This window comes from Accipiter gentilis, chromosome 26 (assembly GCF_929443795.1).
Source record: "Accipiter gentilis chromosome 26, bAccGen1.1, whole genome shotgun sequence".
Classification (NCBI taxonomy): Eukaryota; Metazoa; Chordata; class Aves; order Accipitriformes; family Accipitridae; genus Astur; species Astur gentilis.
Window position 1 is genome coordinate 12,198,145 of NC_064905.1, and position 13,632 is coordinate 12,211,776.

The following is a 13,632-nucleotide window of genomic DNA, read 5'->3' on the forward strand; positions in this document are numbered from 1 at the left end:
CCCCTCTTGCCCTCTGGTCTTCAGACACATATGGTGATGTGTGGGTTTCATGAGAAATGATCCACTCCTGCATCAGGAAGCATAGAGCTCCCAATGCTCGTCTCCATGACTGAGTCGTTAGATGACAAACATACATTAGAGAGAAGCAATTGCCCATCGCAGAGCCCTCTCAACCTGGTGGCAGATGTGATTGCAATCTTCTTTTAAAATGGATGCAAGGTACCTTCTCCGGTCAAGACTATTTGTGCTCTCATCGCTGGGGTTGCATGGCAGCAAGCTACCAGGCAGAGGGAAGTTTGCGTGGCTGGTCTTACTGAAGTCAATGAATAACAGCTGAAACTGATTAATTACTTGGTTGCTTAAAGTTAAGCATGTGCTTAAATGCTTCACCAAATTGATCTAGATTCTTGTACACCATTTAAAACTTTAATTTTGGTGAAACAAAGAGTAACAGAGGGAACATGCATATATTACTGAGATTTATATGCTGTTTGAGTAACACCCCAAAGCTTTTTTTGTTTCCTCAGGTTATTTTTTGTACGACTAAGGCATATTCAAAACCTAAGCAGGTTTTTGATATATAATAATGTGCTAGTCATAAGTAAATACTGTTATCCATAACAAAAAGTTTACCTAGCTCAATTTTTAACTAGGTGCAAGGACAGCTATTCAGAACTGCTAATAGGATAAGCTGAGGAGTTTTAATGTCTGGGACAATGCAGAAATCATGATAACAGTACTGGGATAGGACACTGGAAATAGCAAAAATAAAAACGAGAAGATTATACTAAAGACAATCTGAGTTTGGGTTTATAAACTTTCACTAAACCAGGGCTAGGAAGCTATTAAACTAAAGCCACCCTAAACACAAACAAAATACCCCTTTTGGATAGCTCTTGAGCACACAGGGAAAGGATTATTATTTTTTTTTTTTGCAAGTCTCAGACTGAGATTCCAAGCTGTGCAAAGCTGAGCTGTGGATCTGTCTCCGCCCTCCTGCTGTGGAGAAGTTTGGGGGATATTTCTGGAGACGAGTGCAGGAGCCAATGTGTGCCCTGTGGCTATGTGCCGTGCAAGATGAAGCAGCAACATCCACCTTCCCAGAGCAGCTATGGAGAGTAACAGCCCGTTGATCCCATCAGTAAGGCATGGGCTGCTTTGAATTGCTGAACTAAATCAGTCATGAAATGGGGAGCAGAGTCTTTCTGCCTCACTGAAAGATCAAGATGGTCAGAGATGCTGGAAGGATCCTATGCCTTTTCCATGTTGCTAAAGTTTCATTTAAATAATAAATAAATTAGAGTTTCTGCTTAGCCCTCAGTCTTGACATGATTGTGCTGCCTTCATGTATTTCGTGAACCTCCTACTGATTTTACTGGCAGCTGAGTTACATCCATGTTGAATATTTTTGCAGATCCCACCCAGAAAGCCTACAGTTTTCAGTTATTAGGGAGATCTTAGGCTGATGGCAATTTCTGAGTGAGAAACATTCTTGTTACTGACAGAGGAAAGCAGACCAACAAATTCAGCCACGGCTTTCAATGCCTCTGTAGCCACCGACCAGTGTCTGACTAATGACTTGCCATTATTATTCCAGAAACAAACAAATGGAAAGTAAACAAGTGGTTCTTTGGTAACATTTCCCAGTATTGATTTTTTTTATTAAATTAGTCTTATTGGTTTATAAATTTCATCTGTGTACAATGGGCACTGGAGTTCCCTTTTCTTCCTATTTAGGATATGCCATATACTGACATTTTGTTAAAACCTTTACCTCCCATTTACACACAAAATTTTTTAAAAAAAAATCAGCCTCTCCTTATGAAAAATGCTCACGCAAGCCTCATGGAGGGAAAAATGAAGGTTTATGTCAGCACTTTGATTAATGAGTGTCAACACTGTGTTTCATTTCATTTCTTCTGCCCCTGGCCCATCAGAGGTCACCTCAAGAAACAGTGCATGAAATCAGGCCAATAGTAGGTTTTAGATGAATTAGAAAGAGATCTGGGTCAGGTATTATCTGGTGCTGAGCCATCTCTGAATAAAGTCAAATTATCCACTTCAGAGCTGCTCATTATCTGATCGCATTTTTGAGTGGATGATGATGGTTTTTCACTTGGAACACAGTAACCTCCACTTAGATCCTGGCATTGCTGATGTATATAACGTGTGGTCGTGCACCCACAACACAGCACTTATTTGAATAAAATTAGCTTCAGAAAACCTACCACTAAAATTAAGCAGATATCTTTTCTGTTCCTCTGCCATGGCATAATTTGGCTATTTTATGCTCAGTAAATAACATCTAAATTCAGATGAAGAGGAGACAATAGGCCAGACTCTGATCTCATTCCTTGTATCACAAAATAGAACATTCAGGAATAGTTCCTCTGAGATGAGCATGGAAAAAAGTGCTGGCCAACAGATTTGAAAGTTTCTGTCTCCTTTCCCGACACTCAGATTTATTAAAAATACATTAAGTACTGGGAAGCATTCACATACAAGAGTACAGCAGGTCACAGAAGTACATTAATACATTATCTCTTGTCTGTGTTTCAGTTGCATTGCCTACACAGAAGTGGGTTCACTGATAGTGGGAAACTTGTGGATCAGTTTATGTGCGTTGTTCATATACATACACATATTTAATTGCACACGCATGCTGAAGAAAGGTCGGGTTTGATAGCCTTAATCAACTAAATTTAGGCATGTGGGTAAATCTACTGAAATCATGACCTAACACCTAGAGCTAGGGCTGTATATGGACCATAAAAAGCCCATTTCCAGACTTGCCTGTCACAAGAACACATGGAGGAGCTGGTCTTGCATGCATGACACGTGCCCACCAAAGTCAATGGTTCTGATGTTCAAATCTGGGAGGTGGACATGCTGCCTTGACTGATTTCAGACGAGCAAAGCTGCTTTGAAACTCTTTGCCCGTAAGAGCTCATAAGGCAGGATGGACCCTTGATCAAAGAGGTGTATTCCCAAAAGAGGCCTGAGACTGGAGCAAGGCATTTAAAAGAAGGATGGCAGAATGGGCTTTAAAGACTGAAATATTTAAGGACAGAATTTCCTTCCACCTGGGAGTATCTCATTATTCACAAAATGCCAACTCTTTAATTCTTATAAACAACAGTGTATCATCCCTCCATCATTAGTTTGAGAAAATGGCTAGAAAGGACAGGTTTTGTTCCAAGTGTTGAAGTGACATGTTGCTCTTTTCTTCTTGCTTTCCATGCCTGTTTCAGACTGCCCTTCTCCCTGCTGACTTTTGGGCATATTCTGAAAGGTTAGACCTTGAACAAGGATTGAACCATATTTATTTTTAAGCTTCCCCCCCCACCCCCCCAAATAAAAAGGGCACCTTGAAATATGAAGGAATATTTTATATAACTGCAAGGTAAAGAAGACTTTAGTTTCATGGATTAGCCGTCCCTGCCTTTTTAATTCAAGGACAGAAGATGAACTCTAACTGTACTAGTTCCCTAATAGCAGGGTTTTTACGAATATAATTAGATTTTTCTCTTTTTTGCTCTATCTATCCTGCTCTTTTTGTACTTAAAAAGATTTCTTTGTTTAGAATTGTAATGATTTCTGTTGGAAATGATATTCATTTAAGCTCCTGTCTTTTATAGTATTGATGGATGCCGTTAAAGGACAGCTCTGCTTTGTGCAGAGCTGGCTGCATTTTAATAGTACATAAAAGGATTTCTGCATAATGGTAGACTACAGACTTGCTAGCCTTGAACAGGGGCGATAGAGGGAGTCATTCTTTTAACAGCCCCGAGGATATGCAGAAAGTCACCCTTGGCAGTTTTTCATCTGTTCACATTCGCTGCTGGGCTGTAGTTTCTGTCAGCCCCTTGCTCTGTCCATCACTGTCTCTAGCAGTCTCAAGCAATTCAGCCAGAGACAAAACTCCCACCCTCAGTGCATTCGTTACCACCATCATACTGGTCTTGTTGCAGAGTCAGCTGAACGGATGGTGTGTTCATTCCTCACGTAGCCACCAAACTACCGGCCTCTGCTGCAAAGGGCAAGAGGCACGGGTGCACAGGAGACATGGGTGCCCTCCAGGCATTGGGGCACAGGAGACATGGGTGCACAGGGGACATGGGTGCACAGGGGACATGTATACCCAGCCTGATCACTGCAGTAGCATCTTCGGCAGCCCCAGCTCTTTGCTAAAGCAGTGTGAGCCAAGCCCTGAGTGCATGTTACAGGGTCAGCTGAAACACGGTGGCTCTTTGTGGTATAAAATGGGTGCAATTCACTTTGCGTGTTCTCATTACCTTGGTGAAGGTTGCAAACTGGAAGCTGTGTCCCAGCGAGGAAAACAAAAAGTTGACCACTTTCAAGAAAGCAAAAAGTAGACATGCAATGTGGCAAAGCCCAGACAGATTTTGAGGATTAGCTTGCTGAAGGCATAAAAATAATAATACAAACTGCCCCGAGCACTTCAGGAGCCAGAAGATTTCCTGGGAGTCTGGAGGGCAGGTAAGTGCAATGGAGCCCACGGGGAAGATTAATTATGTACACCAATGTTCACAGCTCTGGAGTTCAAGTGGAGTACCTCATCAGAGCCTTTATGGGGGAAAAGGCAGAAGAGCTGCCTCAAACTGAACTGCTCATAGAAGAGGTCTAGGGATGAATCAGTAAGATGAATAATAACAAATTGCCAGGAGCAGATGGGCTTCGCTCACGAGTTCTAAAGGAAATCAGATACGAAATTGCTCAGCTGTTAATGGGGGGATGTAAATCTGTGGTTTACATCATCCTCAGCGCAGAGGAAGCAAAGTTTGCAACTGGTCTGCTGTATTTTTTAAAGGCTTCGGGGAAGGGGACCCTGGAAAGCTGCAGGCTGGCAGGACTTCAGGGTGCGAAGGACAAAAACTATAATAAGGAATGGAATTAGGAGGCAGAAGGATAAAGATGACAAAATAGGAAAGAACAAGGCTTTACAGAGAGAAGCCATGCATCACAAGTATTTTTGTATTTTTGAGGAATCAGTAAGTATGTAGATAATGGTGATCTGGTTGCAAAAATATACTAGGATTCTTAAGAGCTTTTAACAAGTTGTCTTCCCAAAGGTTCTTAAGAAAATTAAGCTGTCATGGGGTAAGAGAGAAGGTCCTTTTGTGATTTAGTAAGTGAATAAAAGCTAGGAACAGTGGTCTCACGTTGGAGGGAGGTTACCCTATGTCATTACATAGGGACCTGCGTTTGGGGCTGTGTTATTCAGGGTGTTCACAAAGGATATGCAAAGAGCTGAGGTAATACCATTTCCTGATGACACAAGTTTGTTCAGGGCAGAGAAAGCTAAAATGAAGGTGAGGACCTGCAGAAGCTTCTTATGGTACTGAGGGACTGGGTGATAAAACAGAAGATGAAATTCACATAATAAGAAATGCAGAACAATGACCAGTGGGAAAAACAACAGTAATTATAACCTACACAGTGATGAACTGTAGATTAGCTATTAGCATTCAGGAAAGAGATTTTGGACTCGCTTTGAACAGTACTATGAAAACATTAGCTCAAGGCTCAGTGGGAATGAGTCAGAAGGTGCAGAGAATTTTAGAAATTATTAGGGAAGGAATAGAGAACATACCAGGAAATGTAATTAACCACTCTTCAGACCACTTGAAATCTATGTATAGCTTTGGTTCCCCTGAGATGTAGAAGAACATGAAAAAGCACACAGAAAGGCAATGACAATATCAGAAAGTGCAACCCAGCTTCCTCATCAGCAAGCCGAGCAAGCAATGATTCTTCATTCTTTCTTATTATATGAGAAGCTGTAGCCTCAAACAAAAAAGGCCAAAAAAAGTTTTGAAAAAAATCAAAGGAAACTTTTTCCTGCACTAGATATCTTTAAGCTGTGGGACTCATTGGTGCAGGATATTGTGGATGCTATATTCATTCATGCTAAAAATTAGTAGACAAATTAATGCAGGGAAAGTGTACCATGGCCATTCTGTGATAAAGGGCTGATAAATCCATGGATGGGTACAGCCTCAGTAAGCTGGGAAGATGGAATAGGAAAAGGATCAGTCTTCATTTAACCTGTTATTGAACTTTTTCCTTGAACATCTGGAAGAAGCAAATGTCAGAGAGAGGACTCAGGGGAGCGGGGACTTTAGTGCCATCCTGACTGCAGCTAATCTTCTGCTCCTGTGTGTAGAGAAATTTTATTTACTTAGAAGAAAGAAGCTAAGCCTCACATTACAGGAACTAATCTTCTAGGTGGAATCTAACAGGCAGCAAACAGATGGATTTTCTGTCACTTCCTCTGGGTACTGCCTTTTCTGATTGCATCCTTGTCTTCTTAACATTCTTTTTTTTTATTTGACCGTCTGCTGCCTGCAGTACCATGTGATTGCTCTCCTTAATTACGCATGGACAACATGAAGTGCCCCACCAACTGATCATATTTAATTTATTTCTAATTATACTGTTTTTTAAAATGAACCTGGCACACTGAGTGTAATTCTGTTGTTGTTGTTGACTTTGGTGTAACTCTGTGGGATGCCCATGGTAATAGCTAAGGAAATGCGACTTTTTTGAACAGAAAATCTGAAGTGAGTCATGGGCTTGTATTATGATTTTGCCATTCTGACTAATCAGCTTGAAGGCCATCCTGTGTCCCACTTTTGCTATTTCTTTCAATTTCTCTTTACTCCTGGATGAGTGGCACACACATCATTATACATTTTCAGAGGTTGCAGTGGAACTTTTTCTCAATACACTTGATCACAGGTCACTTGTACCACAAGCCCTTAGGAACCTGAGAACACTTATCCCCTCAACACCAACCACTCTCTAAAGAACCTTAGAAAAAAGATTTTTCTGCTTTTTTAAGGGTTAGTCCCTTTGCGTCTTTGCACCTCTGACCCTTCAGAGCACCAACCATACTCTGGGCTGCACCAAAAGAAGTGTAACCGGCAGGTCAAGGGAGGTGATTCTCCCCCTCTGCTCTGCTCTTGTGAGACCCCATCTGGAGTACTGCGTTCAGCTCTGCGGCCCCCAGCATAAGGACAGGGACCTGTTGGAGCGAGTCCAGAGGAGGGCCACAAAGGTGACCAGAGGGCTGGAGCACCTCTCCTATGAAGACAGGCTGAGACAGTTGGGGTTGTTCAGCCTGGAAGGGGAGAAGGCTCTGGGGAGACCTTATAGCAGCCTGCCAGTACCTGAAGGGAGTCTACAAGAAACCTGGAGAGGGACTTTTTACAAGGGCGTGTAGCAATAGGACAAGGGGTAATGGCTTTAAACTGAAAGGGGGTAGATTTAAATTAGATATAAGGAAGAAATTCTTCTCTGTGAGGGTGGTGAGGCACTGGCACAGGTTGCCCAGGGAGGCTGTGGCTGCCCCATCCCCGGCAGTGTTCAAGGCCAGGTTGGATGGGGCTTGGAGCAACCTGCTCTGGTGGAAGCTGTCCCTGACCATGGCAGGGGGGCTGGAACTAGATGAGCTTTAAGGTCCCCTCCGACCCAAACCATTCTATGATTCTGTGATTCATTCTCACCCACGCCAGGAAGTATTGTATATTCTGTGTTTAGGGCTAGATTTTAGTTGGCAGCTGTTCTTGCCATATGGCATTTTTTTGGTACACTAGGAACACATAAAGCTTTAGAAATTAAATCTTATAATTCCCTTATCTTTTATACTAGTTCCACTTTATGGAAGGGAAACAGCAGCAGTTGGAGGTGACATGAGAGAGTTTGAAAGGCAGCCAGCTCCTTTGGGTAGGTAGCCTGCCCGAAGACATCTCAAAACCTGCCCCTCACTTGTTGGCTTTGGCTGGGACAGCTCAGAGGTGATGCACCAGGAGGTTACTGGTATTTGGTGCTGGGGGAGCAGAGCTTGCCTGAGACCATTAATAACCAATTTGGGAGTCAGGCTGAGCTCTCTCCAGCATAGCTCTTATACAGTTGCAAGGCAGAGCCTAGAAACCAGCTTTTCTTTCTTAGAGTTTCTAGAGCATGCTTCCTCTCCTTGGGGATCTGTGTTTTGTGTGGTGCACTGATTTAGTTGTAGGAATTATATTGGCAGACTGTCGTTCCATTAATCAGGTAGGTCATATACAGAGACCTAACACAATAACATCCCCGTCGTACACACAAGCACGTACACACACACGCATGCACAAAGATGAATTGTCGAGTGATTCAGTTTTAATCTGAATTAATGTTTTCATTCAAGCCATGGCTCTGCTCATGTGAGGAACACTGGTGCATTTCTAATTTCCTTTTCACACTAAATTGTCAGCATAATCTGCTGGCAGAAGCCAGAACTGCTGAAAAGAGGACAAAGGAAAGGGCTTGTGGAGGAGGTGGGGAAAAAACATATATTCTGTCAAACACAGTTAGACTGTCACTCGGGGGGGGGGGGGGGGGGCGGGGGGGAGGGGTGTGTGTGAAAACAGACGGCTGATCTGTGTGATGTGAAAGTGAGCCCTAACGGGAGTAGGAGAGAGTACCAGGCAGATGGTATGCGGAGCCTGCTGCTGCTTATTGCATTGATGTTGTGTCCCCATTACCTTGTGCCCCTCATCCCACCCATCCATTTCTTTGTTTTACTGACCTTAGATGTGTATGTACAGCCCCTTGCCCAGCAGAATCCCCTCTCCAGCTAGACTTCTAGGTGATGCTGGAAGAAATATATTGAGTGCTTATAGCTTTTTTAAAATACTGTACTGTCCTTTGGTATTTTTGTTGTTTTCATTACCTTGTTCACAAGTTATTCCCTATTGCATTGTTATTGCTTCTTGCATTAAAAGACAACTTTTGATTAGGTCAGCTACTGCATGGGAAGTAAGATCACTGACCAAACTGGTGTACATATTCAGTTCACATCACTAGAGTGACTTTTTAGTCTTTCTATTATCTTAAGAAATTTTAATTATTGCTCATTAATTAAGGATGTGTCTGAGCTAAGAATAGATGTAGAGAACAGAGCTGGGAAAAATGAGAATTTCATTTCATGAAAGACATTGCCCAAACAACAAGGATGGGTTCCTGTTCAACTCCTTGCCCCAGTCACTAAATCATTCATCTGGGAAGAGGAAGACCTGATTTCACCTCAGTCCTGTGAAGGATGCAAATCAAGCTCTATCAAATTATAAGCTAATGACCAAATCTCCATGATTCAAGCTATGTCTAAGTGAGTGTCTCCTCTAGGTGTGATAAGTAATTCCAGACCGGGTGTGAATAATGCTCCAAAGGAAAATTTTATAAAATCCAGCAGATCTCCAGGAACACATTTGGGTTTGTGATTCAGCATTTTCTGAAAGGCTCAATTCATCATAGACATCACTGATTGGCTCCACATGAACTTCCTTTCAAAAAGAAATGTCTTGACTGTTACACTGAGCAGATTTAATCTTGATATCTGTAGGAGAAAATCAATACAGTACCTCCAGCCATGATGCCTAGCTGTCTTCAGAGTAACTGCATTATAAACGATTCCAATGAATATTTATGGAGAATGCTTTGCAGTTTTTACTCAATTCTAATCTCTGAGTGATGATCTAGAGGACTGGTGTAGCTGCTCTTCCATATGTCCTGGTGATAGACATTAATAAGCGTAATAACGCATGAACAAAATCTGTGATGGTAATGTAAAGTCTTTTAAGTCTACAATTTCTACTACCTTGACTCCATTTCACAACACTGTGATTCTGCAAGAGAAGATAATCCCAACCTGAAGAAAAAAAGGGAATGATGTAATAGATAGCTTTTGCTAGTATCAGAACTCAACAGGTCTTCATTTAATGATATGGACAGGGAATGTCAAAGCCCATTCACAAACACAGGGAACAGCAATTCTCCTTGCCTTACTCATCTGAGAGAGATGGGACCCTGAACAGCAAGTTAGTTTTGAGAAAGAGTACAGTGGGAAAGCTCTCAAAAATGAGTGCTCGTAAAATACATGATACATGTTTTTACTTCATTATTATGTCTGACTCAGAGAGAATAATGTTTTACTTGTTCTGTACTTCTGAACAACAAAACTTGCCTTCAAGAGTGCAAATGATGTTAACTATTGGGCTGTTTGTCTTCTGGCACCAGAAATAGGCCATGCAGCAACATGATGTGTCTCTGTGCTGGCTCTGGGGAATGACTTCCTAAAGGAGCTGAGTGTAAGAAAGCCCAATGTTTTGTTTGATACTGATGCTGCTCTTTCATCCTGCATCATTAGTCTGTCCCAGTTTCCTCTACTGGAAAAGGGTCATTTCTCATCTAGCCAAGCAGTACTTTCTCGGCATTTAGCAAGGGGAAATGGAAAAAAAGACAGGGGTATTTGTCAGGAACAGATCAGAGAACAGTGGGGAAAAGAAGATGAAAACTCTTTCCTGAGTCTCCTGAGATGCTCTTAGGACTGTGAATCTGGAGCTCAATACAGCAGACTTATGTTCATGTTTGAGGATATTTGAAATTGAGTGTTATGGGCCTTGTCCTTTCTTGAGCAAGAAGCAGCCATGGCTCAAACCCAGCCATCTCCATTGCAGTCTCCACCCTAATGTTAACCCCTCTCCATTGCAGAAATCAGCTGGAACAAAAATGTCTTCATTTTGTGACTCTGTACATGAATAATGGCACAAGACAGCACATAAATCCCCGTTACAAAACCCAACTGGTTGCCCACATCCAGTCTTTCCTGTGCCAGCAGATGGAAACATTCAACAATCCACCCTTCAGGACATCTCCTGTAGATGCAGATTGTTATATACTGAGACAGGATCATGCCCAAGCAGAACATGTTCGTGCCATGCAGCATTGATCAGCAAAATTACATCTGACTTACAGTGATTCCTCACTCTCCTGCAAAGCAACGTCAAATCCTACATGAACAAAAACCACCACCAAACTGTAAGTAGGTCTAGCAGCACACCAGGGTTGTGCATTTCCAAGTGTAAATTTTACAGTCGTGGCAACATCTCAGCCTCATGGGACATTTCCATGCTGGTCTGGAAAACATGATCCCATATTTCTCCAGTGAATATGATTTCATATTTCAGAAAAGTACCCATATTTCTGGTTTGCTTTGCCTTAACAAAAGAGAAAAATGTAGAAATGTTTTTCATTTTTTGTTGGAAACCTATTTTCATGGGATTTTTTGCTCAGCAGAAAGAATTCTTTCGCCCAGACTTGCCCTTTTTTTCTTTCTAATGGCAATTCTTGAATGCATTACAACAAGATTCAGAACTTCATCAAAGAGAGGAAACAACCTACCATTTCTCAAGAGGTGTAGCTTAAAACAAAGCCATCAGAAAAACTCTGACTTCACCCTGTGGCAGCCAACAGCTCGGACTAGGGAGAGCCAAGGGGACAGAGCAGCAGCCAGGTCCGGCAGAGCTCCACTGCCTATTCATCCTCATGATCCCAGCCACCAGCAAGGAACGTGCTTTGCTTCTAATAATTGGGGTCTATGGGGACAGAAACTAAAGGGCCATTTTCTAGGTGACTATGTGCTGTTGGCATCTATTTATTTGCAGACAGTGCCTGCTTCTGTAACTGCAGGGCAAGACTTGGTAAAGTTAGATTTTTGCTAATAAAGAAAAATGAGAGATGCCTTTCCATTTATGAAAAGGGAAAATACCGGACTGCAAAATACCACCAGGCTGAGTGAGACGCTAACAATACTGCAAGCCTGTTAGCCTGTCTAGAGCAACTCACAGAGGTCAGACTATGGGACAAATCTCTCCTGGTTTGTGCTCATTTACGCATTACACTCAAGGGAGGGAGAAGCAACATTGTTCAGCGCCCAGGTGAAGTAAGTGTTGTACAAGTGATGATGGAGGAGGCTCAGCCCTGCCTCCACTGCAGGGTAACATTTCTCAACCTTTTCAGTGCTGCTTAAAACACATGGTGAACAATCCGGTGTGTTACATTATGTGTAGCAAGGAGCCCTCACCCAGCAAACTGTCCTGTGATAGCTGTGCCTGATGCTCCAGCTGAGGCTGAGAGCCACTGCTGTGTGGACCACAGCTGATGTACGGTGGTGGGGAGCACTGTGGTGGGGATGGGGGATTGGGAGGAGAGTGTAGAAGAGGAGGGACAGGAGGAGACGTGGGGTGAAAATGATGAACAACCAACAACATCAGGGTACATGGGGAAAGCAAATGATCCAGAGTCGGTTTTTGGAGTTTTTGTTTGCATATGTTGTTTAATGCTGTACCAATATCCCCATACAGTTAGGCCATACATATGTATGTACATAAACACATTTATAATATAGCTAGGTCTTCTGCATTCAGGGCTTCGAGATGACAATCACTTGTGTGAAGACAAGTATCTGTAGAAGTTTTTTAAAGAAACTGCCTCTATTAAAGAGAAGGGAGCTGTATCTGCTGCTGTATCTGCCCTGTGGGCATAATTTCTCCCTTTTATATCTGGTGACTTTGAGTTGTAGTGGTGCTGGCTGCTTTGAGGAGGAAGCCCTAAAAGCTTGCTATCAACAGGCTGTCATTACGGACCCATGTATACGCATGCCAGGAGGCTTGCTGCTTTCCCATTGATCGTAGTCTTGGGTATTGGCACTGACAGATTCTCAAAGGAATATTTAACATATGTGGCCTGTGCTTTTTTGACATCTGTCTAGGATGCAATCTCAGAGGAAGCAACCATGGAATATTTTCCATGTAGCGTTTTGTCTGCTTTATGCAGTCTCAAAAATGGGTTGCAGCATGACAATCCTGAATCCTTACAGCTTGGGAGAGAAAGTTGTGTAGGAACAGTTGTATAAGTTATGTAGGAATAATCAGGTCCCTTAACAGACTCCACTCATTAGCTCAGAGGAGCAAAACATTGCCTGCATACCCCAGAGTATGATAATCTAGTCCCATTTGACTTCAGACTCCCAGGCATCCAGGAGCCCAAATAATAGGGGAACGCAGATAGAGGGATTCAATTAGCTTCAGATCAGGAAGAAAAAGAATTAAGGTTTCTGTCTTGATCAAGGTCAAATGCTTCCTAACTGGGGCTCTGCATAGTCTTCTGGAAAGTCATGGTCTTGAAAAAGCATATAGAGTAAATGAGACATTGCAGGTTTAGAGACGGGGGAAGGAGCGATCAACACAGGGCTGAAATGTGGCTCTCTTCACCCTTTTGTATTTTACCTCTAATTACACGTTGCACAGGCAGCACCACACACCAGCTAGGATAGTATAGCCTCTTGTGTTTCACGGTGGCAATGAAAACCTCTCCAAAAAACTATGTCTCTCTTTCCAGCTAACTGTATGTAATGCTCTGCATTATTTATGAACTTGTCCACAACACACAGTAGAGTGAGTTCTCTTTGGGGGCTCATGGTTCAAAGGGGATGGTTTCTTCCTTTGCTTCTCCATATTCCTTGTCTGAAGCACTAGAAAGGCTCATAAATTGCAGGTTGCTTGAGCAGTCAGAGCCAAAAGGTTGCTGCTGATGATGGAGAAACAGTTTGTAGGAAATAGGACACAAGGTTCAGCAGGGCAAAGGATTCCACTCAATTTCCAGAAATATACACTGTGATTAAAAACAGCTTTATGGCTCACCCAACACCTCCCAGGGCCAAAGCCACTGAGAGCGCAAGTCTTGGGAAGGGGTGTAGTTGGTGTGGAGGCCAGCTGCCCCCCAGCAAGCACTGTG